The sequence below is a fragment of the Rattus norvegicus genome, chromosome 2, assembly GCF_036323735.1.
Source record: "Rattus norvegicus strain BN/NHsdMcwi chromosome 2, GRCr8, whole genome shotgun sequence".
NCBI classification, from domain to species: domain Eukaryota; kingdom Metazoa; phylum Chordata; class Mammalia; order Rodentia; family Muridae; genus Rattus; species Rattus norvegicus.
The window spans coordinates 222,304,049-222,324,734 of NC_086020.1; the positions used below are offsets into that span (position 1 = coordinate 222,304,049).

Sequence of the window (20,686 nt, forward strand, 5' to 3'; positions counted from 1 at the left end):
GCGGCTTTGGCCATTCTCGTCTACTCATTAAACAGGTTAATCAACTTAGTGCAGGATATAGGACAGGAGTAACCAAAAACTGTATTTAATTGCCACTACCCCAAGAGTTTCAGCAGAAGCTCTGCCCGTGCGTTTGACGCTGCAGCTGCTGGTCCAGTCGACCTGGCCGAGGCGCCGATGCCATTTCTGGAACTTTGTAGTTTTTCGAGCAAGACCTTCTGTCCATATTTATTATTCGTTAAAATGCTACAAAGTCGGCCATGGTATGCGTTTTGTTTGTTTGTTTGTTTGTTTTGTTTTTCTCTTCCTTTGAGCTTTTCTCTCCTGGTTCAGGCTGGCGACTCCAGATAGGTTCGTGTTGTCTGTTCTCTGCATCCTTCAGTTTGAGCAAAGACGGCAATGACGTGATACTTCGTGCTCCCTGGTCCTTGTCCTCCTGGTGCATTTTCATAGGTCAAAACGGCATGACCGCTACAGCAGAAAAATCTGGACACCGTAGATTAAAGATGCAGACTTCAGTCTAGCTCCCTGACCCTCCCTTTGGCAGGTACTCATTTGGAAAAACAAAGACAAAAAAACAAACATAGAAAACTTGACCTTGGGAGTGCGTGTGAATGTGCGGGTACAGTACAGTGAGGTCTTCAAACTGTAAACACCTTCAGTCCTTGGGTCGTGACACAACTTCATGATAATGACTCCACCATTTAGAAAATGGTACTCTGGTACCAAGAGCTAGAACACCAATTAACCAGGCCACCACCTTCTTTCCCTAAAACCTTTTCTCAGTACTTCTTATAACATTAAAAATAAATAAATACATAAATAAAAACTAAAGACACTACGTTACAATGCGAGACCAATGAAGGACGAAAGAATACAAATCTTAAGAGATGGCTCAGTGGTTAGGACCACTTCCTCTCTTCTGGAGGCCTCCAGCTTGGATCCCAGGACCCACTTAGTGGCTTAGAACCACCTGTAACTCCAGCATTACCGAATCCAATACAGACCATTCCAGGCACCTGCACGTATGTCATACATTCACACGAGCACACTCATACGGATAAATAAAATAATCAATCTTTTTTTTTTTTTACAGAGAAAAAAATCTCAAGCCTCTACTCCCAGCTACTAAAGAGTTTGAAGCAGAAATAATATTAGCCCAAGACTATAACATATAATAACACTTAATAATAATAATAATCAGATTGTTCAGATATGATACAGAAGGCCCTTTTGTGGGCAGTACAGATGACATGGGTACACTTCTGGCTAAAAAAACAAATGACAATTAGAGTGGAGAGTTGCCAGGCCCAGCAGGTATTGACACAAGCCTAAAGGCCTGGATTGATCCCCAGAACCCACACAGTAAAGCACGGAGCTGACTCCTGCAGGTTGTCGTCTGGCATCCACGCCTACACCTTGACGTGTGTGAGCCTCTGTGCTGGTTGGGTTTCGTGTCAGATTGACACCAGTTACGGACATTTAGGAAGAGGAACTCTCAACTGGGGAAATGCCTTGACCAGATTCACCAGTGGGCAGTGGGCAAGCCTGTGGTGTACTTTCTTGATTGATAATTGATGTCGAGGGGCCTAACGCGTTGTGGATGGTGTCAGCCCTGGGCTGGTGGTTCTGGGGGCTATAGGAGAACAGGCTGATCAAGCCATGAGGGTCACGCTAGTAAGCGGCATCCCTCCACGGGCTCAGCATCAGCTCCTGCATCCAGTTTCCTGCACCGCTTGGGTTTTGGTCCTGACTCCCCTCAGTGATGGACTGTTATCCGGAAGTATAATTTGAAGTAAATCCCTCCCTTCCCCAAACTGACCTTTTTCACGGTGCTTATCACAGCAATGGAAACTCCAGATAAAGACAGCCCCCCATCAAATAAATAAATGTACTTTAAAAATTGTTTTAGAAATAAAGAAATAAACCAAATAACTCTTGAGTATTCAATAAGAAAGTGAACTAGATTCCTTGACTATTAAGCGCTCAGCCTTTAATAGGAAATCTAAACACCTCCTCCCTACACACACACACACACACACACACACACACACACACATACACACACACGCACACACACACATGCACACACACACACGCATACACATGCATGCACACACACACATACACACACACACACACACACACACACACACACACACACACACAGGAGGTTTAAAGAAAATACGGACAAAGCAGCCAGAAAGACTATAAGACTCCAGGACAAATGAGATGACACAGTAGGTGAGCGTCCTAGCTGCTATTCCAGAGGACCTGAGCGCCATTCCCAACACCCACGAGGCAGCTCGCCACCATCTGTGCCTCCACTTCCGGGGAATCCCGTACATTGTTCTGCCTTCAGTGGCACACACGTGGTACACAGACCCCTACAAGAGCAAGATAACCCATGTGCATAAAATAAAATGTAAAAAGGAAGAAAAGTAAGTTAGAGCTGGGGGCTGGGGGTGCCGTTAAATGCAGACGTGAGTGATACGGCTATTGCACAAATTCGATACAGCTTGGTTATCTTTGCAAGATCTTTAGATGATCAGGCCACCAAGGTGAGTGAGTGTTCCAGCAGGCAGTGGCTATAAAAAATAAATAAATAAAGAGAGGGACACGAAGGTGGGAAGGGGATGCCTTAGAGGGGATCCAGTGGGTATGGAAAGGGGAGGGAGGGCTGAAAGTGTCAATGAATAAGATATTTTGTTTTTCTTTAAAGAAAATTCATCTGATTATTCCACAGTGGATACCCAAGCAACCAAGTTTGTGACTACTAAGTTCCTGCTCTGAAGAGAGGAAGAGGTTCCTCCAAGCCTCTGGGGACAGCAACAGAGCGTGCTTTGCAAGCACTTCTGTCTCGGGTCGCCTTGTGTAATATAAATTGTCAAACGGTGAACTCCGAACTCATGGCCTACAGGAACTTACAGCTTTCGGTTACTCTGTTAGCCAGTTCCTGCATATTACTTTTGACATCTCTGGGAACGCCATACAGTTTTCTCACGGACCGATTCCTCTGCATGCTATGAACTAGCTGTGTCGCAAAACCTCTTTTCTCTGTTGCTGACTTGGGGCTGTTTAAAGACGCCCTGGATTTAGCACGCACAGGCCTTGGGCCTGTTACTCCTCATTCACCACCGTCATCGATGCTAGCGGCTTGAGAGTCAGTGGTGAGGAATAAAAGAGAATCGATGTTGAGGCCTGGAACAATGCGTGCTGGATACTTAAGAAATAATAGCTATCATTATTAGCAACTGGATAAGAATTAAAGGGCCAACATGCTTGTTGGATGGACACGTAGATGCAATGAACTGACTGGGACAAAACATTCAAAGGCTTCGGCTCTGGCTGCCGTGTTCCACAGCACTTCCCAGTTGTGCTCACAGATTGCTGGGCCCTCAGTAGTGTGACCTGGGCCTACACTTTCTTACGCTCTGGTTCTTGGTAGAACATAGCACTGTGTGTCCAGTAGGCCACTGGGGAGAATCCTTTCTTGGCATCCTTATGTATGGAGTATAAGTATCTCCAATGGTTAGTGGTACCCAGAAGACTGGTCTTCTCAAACGATCATGTCTTCCCTTCACAATTGTGTCTTCACTTCAGGACGCTCCCTGGACGCTGGAGGAGAGATGGTCTAGGTGTGCGAGGTGGCATCCCCTGATTATCTTGCTAAAACCTCTAGCTGAATATTTAGTAGAAGCCATCTGTAACCTTGTTTTTTTCCACCCACCCACTTTGTTCCCAGAAACGACCACTCAAGAGATTTCTTATATATGAATAAATGTTTAGGCCAACAGCTTTGCTCTGCTCTCTGACTCACTCATTTCTTAATATCCGTTTGTTTTCTTCTAAGTCGTGTCACATGGCTGGTTACCTGGGCCTCCGTTTCATATGACCGCCTTCTTCTGTATCTGGGGTGAATGTTTTTTTCACCCGACTCTATTCCCAGAGATCCACTCTCCGTGCCGGAACGTCATCTCCTTATTTCTTGACTAACCTAATAGGCTAACAGCATTTTATTGACAGGTTATGCGTCCATGTAGTACAAGAGATTCTCTCTACAGCGTTCCTTTAAGGCAGGGTCTCCAAAGCCTGGCTCCTTATCCTCTACCCTACTGGCTTCTCCAAGCTTTGTTCCTACTCCTCCCCACAGCACCACGCTCCAGACTCAACCTTCCTTCTCAGCTCCTGCAGCAGCAGGTCCTCTGTGGCTTACAAACATACCTGCCTACCTCCTAGGTTCCCAGGGCAATGTTCTTGGCTCTTCACTGATTAATTCCCACTCTTCTGCTAAGTGACTTTAACCTCTCCTTGTCCCCCACCCCCAAAATCAGATCTTCTTGCTTTGCACTCCCATAGCACCCACCCATAGTCCCATAGTCCACTGTAATGTTGCATGTAACATCTGTCCTTTCTATACAGAGCATAAGCACTGTGTGGTCTCCATCATGCCTGTTTAGGGCATGACTGTATCCTTAGCAGCTACTGGAGTGCTTCTCTCATTCCTGTTGACTGGACGAGAGGTTTAGTAAACCACAGGATAGCCTCAGAGGGAGTAATACAGCGCGGAGGCTGAATGTTGCCCAGTGATCAGGGGTTCCCCATGGCGTTGCTGCTGGTAAACAAGTGGAGCTTATGGAGGGTGTCAGGTCTTTGCAAGCTTGGCCTTAAATGAGACTCTCAACCTCTTCCCTTCCCTCCTCCATTCTTTGCTTCCTGGATAATTAGCTAAATGTCACAAAACCCCACCCTGCTGTATGACCTCTCTTGAAACCCACAATAACACTCAGTGATCACACAATGTGGAACCTCGCAAACTGTGAGCTAAAATACCCTCTGCGTTAATTATCCCAAGTACTTGTCGTTGTAAAAGGAAGCTCACTGACAGGACGACAAGATTCAAAACTGGATCTCCAATACCAAGACTCATCCTCATTTACTATAACAATGTGGCTTTGGGGACAGGAGGGGAAGAGAGCCATGGGAAGCTACCACATACCTCAGCTGCAAATCAGGCTTACTGGAAGAGCCGTGCTACAGGGTTGATGTGTGCGCTAAGGGGCTACTGCAAAGAAAGCACTGGATCAGCTCCCAGCAGAGAATAGCACTGTACTATGCGCTGACTGTGGTTACTGGCTTTGGCTGGTTTTCCTGAATAGTGTATTGCTACCCCATCAGAGGTAACCTGCTGAGCCAGACGGGTGCTGGGAGGGATATCTGTGGGCTGGGATTTCCACACCTTGGCCTAGAGGGGCTGTAGTGGGAAGGGTTAAGGCTGCTACTCTGATGTTTCAGTCACCGACACCACGATACAGAGGAGAGGGTCTTACAGAAAGGCACATAAACCATCAGAGCCTTTTCCAGCCCATCTGCAGAGGCTGGCCAAATGCGTGTTTCATCTCTATCCCCCAAGTCCCTGAGAATAACACATCAAAGAGCTTGTCTGCATCCCTACAACAGATAACAGCTCTGCCACAAGCTTCGGGGTCCATACATGCTACAGATAGAATGAATTAATAATTCCACATGTTTATAAAATATGAATTAACCCAGGAAATATATAACTCCAAGTAAAATTCTTGCTTTTAAAAAACGGAGAAGAGAAAAGCACTTTGGAAAATGAAAGTCTAGTGAATTTCCATTTGTGTGGTGTTTCTAGGCTGGCATTTGTCACTTGGCATGAAACATCCCTATGTGACAGGTAGGTGCCGAGACAGCAGGAGCATCTGGCAATTTCAGGGGACCGGGTCTCAGACAACTGACTTTTTAATTACGTTTTCTTAGTTGGCTATTTTGTTTCAACAAAAGAGGAACAAGAAATAGGATCAGCGAGAACTGCAGACAGCCGAGTGCCTTTCTTTAAGCAGGGTAAATTACTCTTGAAAACCATGCCACATTTACCTCTGTCTTTGTGTATAATATCCCGTGTCTGTGTGGAAGTAGTCTCTTTGATGGTAAACAGCTCTTCTCTTGGAAGCACCGCCTGATCTTGCTCTGCTGCATTGAGTGGCTCCCTTAATAGCTGAACTGGTTTTCCTGGGGGCTGTGGGGAGGGGTGAGAAGAAAGCCTTGCACGAAATGAAATGTGTGTATTAGACTCCTCTCTTTTCCATAATATTGTAATGGTAATTTATATTCACACTGGAAGATGTAAAGAGTCATATTCTGGCTTTGCCACACACACACACACACACACGTGTGTGTGTGTGTGTGTGTGTGTGTGTGTGTGTGTGTGACTCTATCAATGAATAAATTAATTAAAAATGTAAAAGAGCATCATATCAAAGATATCACATCAAAGAAATCACCCCACTGTTCTATAACAAGACATGGACTAAAGACTGAGCCTTTACACGCTTGCTCCTGGCCCTGTTACACGATGGTGTATTTATAAAAATGTGGTATGCACGGATTATTTATGTCTGGACTTAAGGATTATTTCGAGGCTGAGCAGGGCCTGGGATGCTGAGTGTTTCCACCAGAAGTTTCCACAGAACACGAATTCATCATTAATTAGAGAAAGCAACTTTAGAACTTCAGGGGCTGGCTTTCTCTCTGAAAATTTTCTACTTGGGACATAAAATAACACTACGGCTTTGACAGAAATATCTACATGGGGCTGGAAAGATGGCCCTACTGCTAAAACCACTCGGTGCTCTTCAAGAGGACCTGAGTTCGGATCCCAGCACCCACGAGGCACCTTGTAACCATCCATAACTCACGTTCCAGGGAATCCGGCATCCTCTGCTGGCCTTCATGGGTTCCAGGCGTGCTTGCGATGCACATGTGTACATGCAGACAAACACTCACATGTGTGCATGGGCACACAAATACACACACAGGAACACACACACACACACACACACACACACACACACACCCCAAGAAAAAAACAGAAAAGACAGACAGGAAAAGAAGAGGAAGGAAAAGAAATAACTGGATGCTGGACAGTTAGCCCAGTGGTTAAGAACACTGGCTGCGGGGCTGGAGAAATGGCTCAGAGGTTAAGAGCACTGTCTGCTCTTCCAGAGGTCCTGAGTTCAAATCCCAGCAACCACATGGTGGCTCACAACCATCTGTAATGAGATCTTCTGGCCTGCAGGTGTGTATGCAGGCAGGATGTTATATGCATAATAAATAAATAAACCTTTAAAAAAAAAAAAAAGAACACTGGCTGTTGCTCTTCCAGAGGACTCAGGTTCAATTATTCCCAGCACTGATATCATGGTTCACGACCTTCTCTAACTCCAGCTCCAGGACATCCAACACCTTCTCTAGCCTCCATGAGTACCAGGCGCACAACTGTCACACATAAATACATGCAGGCAAAACACCCATACACATAAAATAAAAATAAGGTAATATCTTTTAAGAAAGAAAGCAATGCACATCCATACAGAGATATACAGTCTAGGATTTCATAACCATGATAGGAAAAAGATTATAAAAGGTTTTCATCAGAATCACCCCCAGGTAAAAAAAAAAAAAATACGTGAGCTGAGATGGAGTGCTTCTCCGAGTAAAGCCAAGAGCATTCATCTCCATGTGGTAAAATGTGTCAAGTTTTGCAGAGATAATAGCATTGACTAAAAAAAAATGTTAATTACAGCAAACCTCCCAGAAACACCTGGGGCTAGAACAGCCCGAAGATGTCACCTAAGTCACCCCTCCCACTGCCTGCCCTTGCCAAATGTCCCCAGGTAGACTAAAACCTTTCCCTTTGGCATCAGGACCAGAGCTACCATCTGCAGTCCACGGACGTTCTCTGTAAGTGCTTCCTCCTACACACACACACACACACACACACACACACACACACACACACACACCCCTACAGACTTGGAATAGATGACAGGATCCACCCAGACCCAGGTCTGCTGGCAAAGCCCATCTGGATAGATGCAGGCAGCTGCAGCCACACATGGAGCCACCTGAGAGAAGGGGTAACTTTCACTGTCCCTCTCTCTCTGGCACATCTGAGAAACCATCAAAGTGTGTATGTGTGAGTGTGTGCGTGTGTGTGTGTGCATGAATGTGTGTGTATGAGTGTGTGTGTGCATGAATGTGTGTGTATGTGTGTGTGTTTGTGTGTGTGCATGAATGTGTGTGAGTGTGTGTATGTGTGTGTGTTTGTGTGTGTGTGCGAGTGAGTGTGTGCATGAATGTGTGTGTGCGTGAGTGTGTGTGTGTTTGTGTGTGTGCTTGAGTGTGTGTGTGTGTGTGTGTGTGTGTGTGTGTGTGTGTGTGTGTACACATGCAGAACTGCTTCCTCCTGAAGGTGTTGGAACAGAGCTATCCACAGAGTCTGACGGTGAGGACACCTGCAACAAATAATAAACAGAAACAAATCAGAAGTAGCCATCCATGTGTGGACAGAGAAGCCAGAGCAGTGGAGGGGCTCCATGACCGGAAGAACCAATGCTACCCAGACTCCTTTCGAAGCCTGTCCTTTCACAAAACAGTAAGTGCTTGTACTGCCAGCCTCCAGGCCGGACTCCAGGCAGGTGTTAACAGAGAGCTGACCTGAGAAGACGAACCACGGGGAATGGCCAGAGTGTATGCCACAGCTTACTATTAGGCATTTATATTGTTTGATGGGCAGCATATCAATCATCTCCATTCTGCAGGGGATGGAACCAAAGACAGCCACGCTCAATAGTGTGTCCTGGTTTGCATAGCTGGCATCTGAGCTGGCAATAGAGCCCCATTTCTCTATCCAAATTGTAACTGCTCATGTGTGCAAATTAGACCCAAGTAAGCAGACTAAGAACCCTGGAACCCTACCACTTAGAAGGCAGGGGGATCAGGAGTTTAAGGCCATCGATTTTGTTTTTAAAGTTTTTGAGACGGGGGATCTCTGTATAGCCCTATCTGGCGTAGAACTTTGTAGGCCACATGGACTTAGACTCACAGAGATCTGCCTGTCTCTGGAGGACTGGACTCAAAGCTGTATACCACCTTAACGATTAACTTGGAAATGACTTCATCTTAGTGATTATAGGAGCCTCATCAATAGCACTTGAAAGACAGCCATCTCAAAGGCATATAAACCACGTTGATGTCACACATGCACACAAACACACGCACGCACATCGTGTAGGGCAAGGTAATAGAACAGTATAAGCAAAAGAAGGCACAGGTATTGATACCCTGCAATCACATGAGGAAATTCTGCGGTTGTCAGGGTTTCATCCAACCATGTGGATGGAGACATGTGCAGTTAATCCAGAGGCTGCCAGGAGCTGCCTTTCTGTGGAAGCTAATGGCAAACTAATAAACAACAGTGACGTGGCAACCTGCCTCAGTCCTGGAACAGCAAAGGGACTTGGACATGAACCCTAAGGAAACCTGTCTGATGTCTGAAAACTGGTGTGCCTAGAAATAAATCAAACTCATGAGGTAATTTAATATACGATGCTAAGTTATCCAGGCATTAATTAAAAGGTGCGTTATTCAATATTGTACTGAGGTGAGTGACTGGGGATAGATTGCTAAGAGTGCTGTTTCATTTAACCTTCCACCAAAATAAATCTCAGATATAGTTTAAAAATGTGTAGACAAAGTGGGTAAAATATGAAAAAACATTAATAATCTGTTTTAGAAAATTAAGCTTTCTTATGTATGGTGGGAAATCTTTAAGTCATAAGAACTATGAAAAATAGCTTCTGCATGGAAAAAAAACAAAACAGGTGAAAACAGCAAGCTTAATGTAACAGGAAAAATTAGCATTTTAAATATGGAAAGAGCTTGGACAAATCAATAATAAAAGTAATTTTTATTATTTGTTTGTTTGTTTGTTTGTTTGTTTTTAGAGACAGGCTCTGTGAAACAGCCCTGGAGCTCCTTCTGTAGACCAGGCTGTCCTCGAACTCATAGAGATCTGCCTACCTCTTCCTTTCGAGTGATGGGATTAAAAGTGTGCACCACCACGCCTGGCTAATAATCTGGTTTTAAAGTTGGTAAAGACCCTAACCAGGTTACAAACTAGGAAATACAATGGGCTTTCCACACTTAGACGAAGATGTACGTTCTTGCTTATAAAATAGCGCAATAAAAACATTAAAGCGACGTTTCATACTGGCGAAGACTGTGAAGCTTGATACGGTGTATATCAGAATACTCTCAGAGCACTCTCAGAATAGTATAAACATAATTGGGATCTATATGGAAAACAGTTTAGCCACGTCGTTTCAACCCAAAATACACGCAGTCCTCTCATACACGTGCTCCTCTCATAAAGCATGGTCCTCTCACATGCCTGCTCCTCTCCTACGCATGCTCCTCCCATATGCATGCTCCTCCCATACTCATGCTCCTCCCATACGCATGCTCCTCCCATAGGCGTGTTCCTCTCCTACGCATGCTCCTCCCATATGCATGCTCCTCCCATACGCATGCTCCTCCCACACGCATGCTCCTCCCATAGGCGTGTTCCTCTTAGATGCATGCTCCTCACATATGCACGTGCTCCTCCCACACGCCTGCTCCTCCCATATGCACGTGCTCCTCCCACACGCCTGCTCCTCTCATAGGCGTGTTCCTCTTAGATGCATGCTCCTCCCATACGCATGCTCCTCCCATACGCATGCTCCTCCCATACGACTAAGTAGTTTAAACATTGTTCACTCTTCAAGCACATTCTCATAATCATAAAGTCATGCAAACGGAATATTGATTTCCACATTCTTGATGGGAGCAAAACTGTAAAAATTATCCAAGCATCTATTAAGAAGGTAGGTGACATAAAGCAGGGGACAGTGCTACAAACACATAGAACTCAGTACTGATCAGGAGTGGAAGGCGGCTCTAGATTTAAAACAGAAAGTAAACTACAGAGGTTGGAGTGAGACTGGGCTTTTAAAAAAGTTGCTGCAGCTCCAGGGGAATCCAATGTCCTTTTCTGGCTTCCGAAGGTTTACATGAATATGTGCATACACACAGAACAATACACAAACATACACACGAATACGAAAGTGTTTAATGGCAAAACAATGAATGAATATCACCATTTGGTATGTCAGTCAGTGTGGGGTGTGTGTGTGTGTGTGTGTGTGTGTGTCTTTGGATGTTTGTGTGTGTTTGTATGTATGTCTGTGTGTGTGTGTTCGTGGTATGTGTTTATAATTAGATGTAAAACCTGTGTAGGGACACTTCCTGGGGAGAAGGATACAGAATGAGACGCAGGGACAGAATGTGTAAGTTTTCCCATTTGGTCTTACTTATAGAGAGATGAACATTAATTTCATTTGAAATGAAGAAACTAAACAACGTTAATGTTAAGGAACTCCATCAAAAGTCCTGTAACTACCCAAACTCTTTTCTGGGAAGAGAAAAACTGAAAAGAAGTAGGGCCACCTGGGTCCCTTAGGCCCTTAGCTGTGATCCTAAGCAGTCTCCGCCCGCCTGCTAGGAAAACATTGTGTTAAACCCCCAAAGCCTCCCAGCTCTGTTGTTAAGGTAATTGTGTTTACTGTTTTCCAAACAAAGTAATTTGAATCAGAAAAGTAAATGTGCTCTTCAGGTCCTTTGATGTCCTCTTCCTCCTCGCTGGAGCCCCGGTGCTCTTCAGCCGGGCTGCCCTGGGCGGGACACACAGATTCTATAAGCATTGCCTTAGCTACGCCATTCCGCCTGAGATAATGATGTAAACCGAGTAAGCTGTAAGGAAAATCAAATTGGAAATGAACGCGGTGGACCCTGGAAAACACGGGCTGTTTTCGCTGTTTCGTTTTCCCTTTGAACACGTGTGTGGTGATGACTTGGAGCGTGGAAAAACTGCAATGCGGCCGATTGTTAGTGTGGGTGAAATCTTTCCCGAAAATAACATCTGATACCTCTGGAGAGCTGGGCTCGGACCCTCTAAGCCTATCAGATGATTTCCCTCCCTCATGACCCCTGATCAACCTCGTATCAGCTCTAAATGTGATTTGGGAATTTTAGGTTCCTAAGACTCAGAAGCTGGTAACTGCTTAGTCATTCGGCCAGATCTCCAGGCAAAAGGCTGAGCAGCCGGCTGCGTTAGTGGAACGCTCTGAGTCATCCTAACACTGGCCCTCCGGAGACTGGGTCACCTACTGTCTCCGCTGCTCCCAAACCACCCACGGTCACCTAAAGCTAACTCCCTTCTACCAACCCCCACCTCCCGCCCTTTCAAGTTCTCCTTTCTCCCTGTTTTTCCTTGGAATGATAAATTTGGATATGGAAATTATTTTAATAAGAGAAAAAATTAGAGAGAAAAAAAGATTAAAAAGAAATTTGCTAAATCAGCCATTGCTCATTTCCGAAGTCTGAGCTTCTATAACGGTGTCTAACTCCTTGGTGGCTTTTTTTTTTTTTCTTTTCTTTTTCTTTTTTTTTTCCTCTCTCCCATTACTGTGTGTACTTGCTATAAAAACATTCCTTTAGACTTTAGAAATTCTAAATAAAACAAGAACAAAAGAGTGCTCCTTCTTTTTAACTCTCCACCCAAATGTTACCATTGTAAATCAAGGTAGCCAAGTAAATTAACCACTGGCATTTAAATGCTTGCTGTCCCAAATATTTATTCCTTCCCACTCCCCCAAATTTGTTTTATATAAAACAATGATCATAAAAACAATAAATATTCATTCTTTGTCTACTTAAATTTTTAGATCAAAGCGCTGTGTGGCCCAAATCCTGAACAGGATTTGGCAACAGGAAGCCATCCACTTCCCCACAGTAACCTGACCAAATTTGGTCTCCATTTATCTCTACCCGATGGCAGTGCTAGGTGTAGCCGTGGTAGCATGCGGAGCACTGCACATGCGCACTTCACAGTCAGAGTTCTTTCACCCCTGGGGTGGCAGGAGAGGGTGGCATGGGACACGTGTGGTATCCAACAGAACTGTGTTTGAGTCAAGGTGCTGTCACCGATGGTTACCTGCTCTCAGGAAGCTACAATTTAATTTAGTCTTGAGTATAAAAAAGAAATGACCACATCAGGGGGTTGTGACAAGGATGGTGAGATGGCCTCTGCCTCTATGGGCATAGGATCGGGCTGTCTGGGGGAGTTTCTGGGACAGTTAGGATATGGGGCCCAGGGGCAAGTAAGAGGTCACAGGAAGGGGCATACTTAGGGGTCCTATCTAGGCAGTCTCCTCTTCTACATATTCCAGCCACCATGATGCTCTGGTTTACCATAGGCCCAAAATCAATGGAGCCAAAGAAGAGAAATGGAACCCCCTGAAGCCAGGAGCAAAATAAATCATTCTTCCTTGTACGTTGTTTAGTCTGACACTCTGGTGACAGGCACACAGACTCCCTCTTGCTACTCTGTGTGTGTTTGCTTCCTCCGGCTGCAATGTAAACTTCTCCTGGGAAAACCCAGGTCTTCACACTCTCTGTAGCCTTCAGGTAGGTCCCATGCATGCTTTTGGTCTACTTGAGTCAACTACACCAAATCTTACTCTTTTCTTTTTTTTCTTTTCTTTTCTTTTTTTTTTTTTTTTTTTTTTTTTTTGGAGCTGGGGACTGAACCCAGGGCCTTTCGCTTGCTAGGCAAGCGCTCTACCACTGAGCTAAATCCCCAACCCGGTCTTACTCTTTTCTGGAACTCACAAAATGGCTACTGTGCCCTGACACTTGTTCTCCAGCAAGCAGTAAATAGACCTTTCTTTCCCCACTGTGTAACTACTTCTCCTTAGCATCCATCAAACTGTCCTCCATAGTTTGTGCTCTTCATTAGATCTCACACAAACAATGTGAGCATACCCAGGTGCATGTGTGTGCGCTCGGGAACACAATTTTGGGCACGGGCAGGACTTGCAGAGTCTAGAGCTGAGAAGAGAAATGTTGCTTAAAGAAGTAGGTGTGGAGGAGAGAAGCGAGGAGGACTAAGACAGCTTCCAGGCATGATGGAAGGGCATCCCAAAGAAGGAATAGGGCTGGATGAGACCAGACAGACAGAGGGCACACGGACGAAAGGGAAAAGGTCTTAGACGTTGTGCTTTGTAACAGGGAAGCTTACTCGAGGAAATAGGCTTTGCTGGAAATGGAGAAAGGCCATCAAAGAGAGCTACCCCAGAATGAGTTTTCATGGGTCATTGGTGTATAACTATAATATGTATATTATTATGTGGAAGCAGGAAGGAGACATAACACAATGCCCACATAATTATTTTGCACTGATAGGGTTATGGGTGATTGGTATTTTGTCCTTTTCCTGGAAAAGAGTGGGCTAACAGAGGAAGAAAATGCCCTATTTCAAGAGGAAACGTTGGAAAGCAGACAAAACATTAATTCAACACGCTCAAGAACTTCAACTAATGAGGGAGAGATCAGCCTCATGAGGATGTGGCATAAAATACAGAACTACTATTACTGCTCACATTTGGAAACACCACCCGCACCCCACACACCCTCCCGAAACTCCCAGGACACAGCAGTGCTAACTCAGAATGCAATGGCAGCGCGTTCTCCAGACGCGCACCACTAACTCAGTGATTTTTTTTTTTTTTTGCCAAATCCTTTCACCACCAGCTCTGCTATTTAACAAACGTTTTGTTTAAGCCAATTCAGTTTTTAAACACGATGGTACATAGAAAATTATAATAAAGGAAAGGCTACTAAGTAAACATAGTGTGTTGTGGGGTGGGGAGCTATAGTTCTAGCAAGATAGCCCTCAACAGCTCAAGGATTTTTAGTGTGGTGCTGGATACCGCTGGTCTGGTGGAGGCAGGTATGAAGAAGGAGGGGTTAAAGGTCACAGGTACTCCTTACTTGGGGATCTCTCCAGGCCTAAACTCCAAGATAAGAACGCCCGTGCTAGTAGTTACTTAGTAAAAGTCATAAAGGATCTGAGAAGAGAGGTGGAGAAAGACGAGATGTGGGTGATTGAAATGCCAGCTGTCTGTCCCTCTGGGCAGCAACAATGATTCCTCCAGTATCAGACACAGCCCAGAGGCAGCCTACATAGAGGGCCAAAGAGCAAGGCACGCCAATTGCTGTCAGCCATAAGCTGGAGGGTCGTCTCCTGAACATTAACCCTTAGACACTCCTGGGCTCCCCTGCCTTAGAAAGGCAGGCCTCAGATTCAAAAGCTAGAAGCCACTGACAGACTTAACAAAGATGAAGAAATGTGGATCAGGGCTCCAATAGAGGCTTAACTCCAGGGCTAAACTGAGACTCCAAAACAGAAGGAAATGGCTTTCTCCTTATTCAAGTCAAAGGAATTTATTGCTGGGTCTGTAAACTTCTCAAAAGCATCTTCCGTACTACAGAACTAAGGCTCCCTGACCCCAGAACCTTGCAGACACTGGGAGGCCTGATGCAGCTCAGCAGGAATAGAGCCTATCCCAATGGGCCTGGCTTTCTTCATCAGCACCAGAGGACCTTTTAAGTTATCATTCAGGAATAGACCCATCAAGCTCGTGTGGTGACACAGGCCTAGGATCCCTGCACCGGGAGGCTAAAGCAAGGGGATTTTTGCTTTGAAAGTTTTTTTTTTTTTCCTCTTTTTCGGAGCTGGGGACCGAACCCAGGGCCTTGCGCTTCCTAGGTAAGCGCTCTACCACTGAGCTAAATCCCCAGCCCCTTGCTTTGAAAGTTTAAAGATGGCTATGGTCTACATAGCAAGTTCATGGCCAGGCTAGGGGCTTGGGAGACTCATCATAAAGGTTTGCTCAGGGTGTTTCTTTTCTTCTCTCTTTTATTATTGTGTGTGCATGCATGTTCATGTGTGTGTATCAGGGGTAGTCATTCTGAAAGTACGGTGTGCAATCTGCCTTTCCCTTTTCCTTTACGGGTCCTGGCTTAGACGTCTCTGAGTAGTCTAGGCAGAGAGTCCCTGGATCCTGGGATTACAGAAACAGGCTGCCACAACGGGCTTTTCTTGAGTTCTGGGGACTGAAATGGGGTTTTTATAATTACGAGGCAGGCGCTTCACCAACTGAGCTTGCTCTCCAGCCTTCAGTAGACTTTTTAAAGGACTCCAAGTCGCTAAAATGTAGCTTTCTTATGAACGACACAGACAGGTGAGAAAATAATTGCAGCTTATTATTAATAATTAATGTGTGTGCATGGTGTGTGTGTGTTAAGTGTGAGTGCCCGGGTGACGACTCTCCGCTGTGGACTCCAGGAAGCAAACACAGATATCAGGATTGCTCGCCTGACAAGCACTCTAACCACTGAGGCGTCCTGCCCAACTACATGCTCTTATTTCTTAAGAAAACTGGCTAGGAGCCAGGTGCTGATGACCCACACCCCACTCCTTTAATCCCAGAACTGGGGAAGCAGAAGCAGGTGGGTCTCTGAGATTGAAACCAGCCTGGTTTACAGAGTGAGTTCTAGGCCTTGTCAGGGCTACTCAGAGAAACGCAGTCGGGGGGGGGGGGGGGGGGGAGGAGAGGGGAGGGGGGGAAGGGGAAGGAAAAGGAGGAAGAAGGGAAAGAATTTTTATGATTTAAAAAATGATTTGTGCATGTTTGTCTGTGCCTTTCGATTCACTGGAGCTGGAGTCACAGGCAATTGTGAGCCACAGTGTGGGTGGGTGGGAACCAAAATCAAGAAGAACAGCAGCCACCATCAACTACTGAGCCACCTCTTCAGCACCCCCAACTACACTTTTTACATTTTTTTTGAGAAATAAAACAATTATAACATCCTCCTTCCCTTCTCTCCCCACCACCCACCCATATACCCATCCTTGCTCTCTTTCAAATTCACGGCCCCTTTTTTATCAACTGTTATTACATGCACATATATATACACATATTCATATATATATAATTTATTTATAAATTTATATTACACACACACACACATACACCCATTCCTAATATGAGCTGCTCAGCCTGTATAATGTTCCTTGTATGTATGTTTTCAGGGCTGACCACTTGATACTGTAGAAGCAAATGGTGAGCTCTTTTCTCACGGAAGACTGTTTCTCCTGCCCACAGCAGTCCTTCGTTGTCTGTAGCAATGGCACCTTTTTTTTTTTTTCCTTTTTTTCCCCTGGAACTGGGGAGCGAACCCAGGGCCTTGCACTTGCTAGGCAAGCGCTCTACCACTGAGCTAAATCCCCAACCCCACCTTTTAAAAAAAAAATTCTCAGTTTTTATTTGTATCGTGACAGGATAGTATGAAGCAAAACTAATAGTCCTGAATAATTTTTTATTAGATTTTTATTTATTTATTTACATTTCAAATGTTATCCCCTTTCCCGGTTTCCTGTCCATAACCCCTTATCCTATCCCCCCTCCTTCTTCTATGAGGGTGTTCCCTCACCCATCCACCCCTCCCTTCCCTCTTCCCCAACTCTAACATTCCCCTGCACTGGGTGGGGAGAGGGGATCCAGCCTTGGCAGAACCAAGGGACCAATGACACTTTTAAAAAGAATCTTTACCCTTCTAAAAGAGCCATCATGTTCCTTCTAGTAACAGTACCCCTGCTGCCTTTAGAATGGTTTATTGTTGGGATTGTGGGGGATCACAGTGTTAACAGGGACCAAGAGTGTCTTGGTCCTGTTACTATATTTATATACACATATTGTTGTAGATATTCTTTCTGTCAACAAACAGTTATTCAACAAACTCTATTCATGTGTCATTAACTGTTGTGGGTACCTGAATTTACAGCAAAGATGGGAAGAATGTCGTCAACAACCAAATCTCTTGCCTCCAGGGAACCACAATCTAAAGGGTGAGATGGTCAATAAACCCATTAATAATCTATACATGGGATGCCTGCAAGTGATAAGTGCTGGGATTAAAGCATTTATTAAAGAGACAGACCATAAGAGGCACCAGAGGCTGGGGTGGGTGTGTCACTTTGGAAGCACATGAACAGACAGGACCTTACTGGGAGGAAAATTTGGCAAGGTCTGGACGAAGTTAAGGAGAAAGCCTAGTGAGGGTCTCAGAACAGATGGGTATGGAAAGAGAAGATGTGATGCAGGGGCATTCCTGAGTGGGGGATGGAACAAACAAGCCCTCTTGATCTGGTAGAAGAATGAGAAGAGTCATGACACAGGGCCTTGGTAACTGCTGGGAAACGGTAACCATCTAGAGAGCTTAGGGAGGGCCGAGCCCTGGACTGTCCTGGGTTCGAAAAGGTCCCCAGCAGCAATTCAGACAAGAAACAGCGTGGAAACCAGGAGAATGGTGAGGTGGCTGGTTGTAAAATCCAGAAGGAAGCTGAGTCAGAAGAAAGTAGCTTTTACATCTTGTAGATGAAGTATTTGTTGACAGATTGTATGTGGGGCATGACAGATGAGAAAATGTGAGGTGGAGCTTCTGGCCTAAGCAAACGGAGCACAGACCTGTTTCTTGTGAGAAGACTATGCGAGAGCTGACTAAAGGAGACTAGAAGCTGCATTGGGACCCAGAGAGAGCTGTTTTCTTGGAACGGGGTGTTGCTATACATCCCATATGCCAGCCTCTGCAACCTAGGGTTACAGATTTGTCTCATACTGTATACGTGACTTAGAAGTTGGATTTTAAACCTGTGAAGTTTCAGATAGCTATTGGACACTCGGATGGGGAGGTAGTCGCCATTTGGAGAGAACTCAGGGAGCTGTTAGCACATAGAAGGCATGAGAGTGGATGAAGTCAACAGGGCAATGAGTGGGAAAGAGAAGAGACAAGGAAAGGCTAGAGACAAAGGGACAGAGCAGTGGCCCAAGAGGGCGGGGAGGAGCCCGAAGTTGTAGGATTCTGGGAGCAGGGGCGAAAAGTATTTAATAATCAACTATGCCAAATGCTAGTGATGGGTTGGATGATGGGACCGCACTGACCAGCAGGCCAGCAGTCTGAGTAGAGAGGGACAGTCTCAAGCACATTTAGACAGACCATGCTCAGGAAAAATGAGAGACATGCATATTCCTTTGCTGTCTTCTTTTTGCCAATGATTTCGGTTCTGCTTAAAACCTAAAGAAATGTCTAGGTTCTCGGGGTAGGTGGCAGGGAATAAAGCCTAATTTAACAGACCTCCAGTTAGTTGACTACTCTGAAGGTCACTCTTTTCACAGTACAGCATGCTATTTGAGATACTAGTCTGTCTGTCAGGCAATGGGGCTGGGAACCAACTTCAGGAGCTGGCACATTTGAAACACGCCATCGGGTCATACTTCTTCCTCTACATGCATTATGCTATTTATACATCGATTTCTTTCATTCTGGGATACTGGGGGTTGAACCTAGGACCGTATGCGTGCTGGGCTAGTGTCTGCCACTGAGCTATATCCAGTTTGTCCTTTCCTTTTTAAAACTTTTGAGCCGAGTTCTTAACTTAGTTGCTCGGCCTGGCCTTGGGATCCAGCTTGGCAGGCCTTAAACAGAGAGAGATTGCAGACCAGCACCGAAAGTTACTTAAAATTCTTGGCTCTACTTTTTATAATCTGGACTTTTGATGTGACTGTTACTAATTTTCAGATGTCGCTAGCTGGGGGTGGGGGGCACCGGAGGTTGGCTTTCCCTCCTCGTGCATGCTAGGCAGATGCTGCATTATTACTCAGCCACAGCCTCGGTCTTCTGCTTTACTTTTAACTACATCCCGAAGCATGTGTACTGCTCGATATCGTGTTTATCTGGCCTACGTGGTAAGCAGAGGACTTGTGAATGTGTAAGTTTCTCCTTTCTTTCTTGGTAAAACAGAGCACAGGAAGAAAGGGAGGAGCCTGCGGCCATCCTAAGCCCCTCCCCCCCAGGGATGCCCAAAGTTCTATTCAAATCCAGTAGCAGCAGCAGAACAGAGAGATGTGAGGTCAAGTCACTTCGCCAGTGTTCAAGGTGGGGCTGGCGGCGTAATTATTAAGTCATGGCACAATGTAAATTGAGTTACCAAAATGAAAGGAGAAATTGCCCCTTTTTCCTTTTAAATTAAATCTTGTGTCATGTTCCCAGTCAGATTTGAATACAATCCTGGCTTTTTAACTATATAAATTAGTCTTGATGTTTGCACTGCAACTTTCATTTGATTACGGATTTCTCTTTCATCTCCAACAGGAAGACGCTGTAAGGAAACACACACCAGCCACCCCGGTTAATGGGAGTGAGGTGGAGTGTCATTCACAACCACCCACAGTGAAATTGTTATTTTTTTCCTCTTCTTTAATAATAACAAATAAATAAGAGGGTAGGGAGAGAAGTTATGGCTGAAGAAGAGTTACTTTCATGAAATGTTTCTTCCACAGTGCTGGAAACCCTAAGATAACAGCCCTGTATTCAAATATGAAAGGCAGAAAATGTAATTTACTCGAAGCATTAAGTGAGACAGAATAAGAGGGTTATTATCTTTTTTTTTTCATCATCCATAGTAAGCGAAATGCTCACAGTAACCAATGGACAAATACGCTTGGTTTTTGGTATTTTTCCTTCAAATTGTAGTAACCGATAAGTAAAACACAACAGTGATTTTCATATAAAGATTATTTCCGCTGCTATTGCTAGAATCACGGGGCATCACTCCTCTGTGGAAGGCAGACACCCATTTTGGTTTACAAGGAGAGAAACAACAGGAAACATTTGGTTATGTAACATCTCACTTCTGCTTCATGTCTAAGATTGTCACAGGACATAGTGTTCATCCCCGTCCAATTGGTCCTTACACGGAAGCGACAGTTATTATCCTAATTTTCGGGTCCGTTACTGCTCATTTCTTCGGTTGTCATGCAACGGTACTTCTCAGGGTGGCTCTGTGGCAACCCGTTCACCTCTTGGGGACCCAAAT

General features: G+C 45.0%; 1 long non-coding RNA gene across 1 annotated transcript in view; it reads right to left on the bottom strand.

Moving 5' to 3' along the window:
* Positions 1-4,984: 4,984 nt before the first annotated feature.
* LOC134485968 (uncharacterized) overlaps positions 4,985-20,686 on the bottom strand; it is a 31,850-nt gene continuing 16,148 nt past the window's right edge. The window contains exon 3 of the long non-coding RNA XR_010064437.1: positions 4,985-8,321. This is a non-coding gene — a long non-coding RNA (uncharacterized LOC134485968). The remainder of the gene's footprint in view (positions 8,322-20,686) is intronic.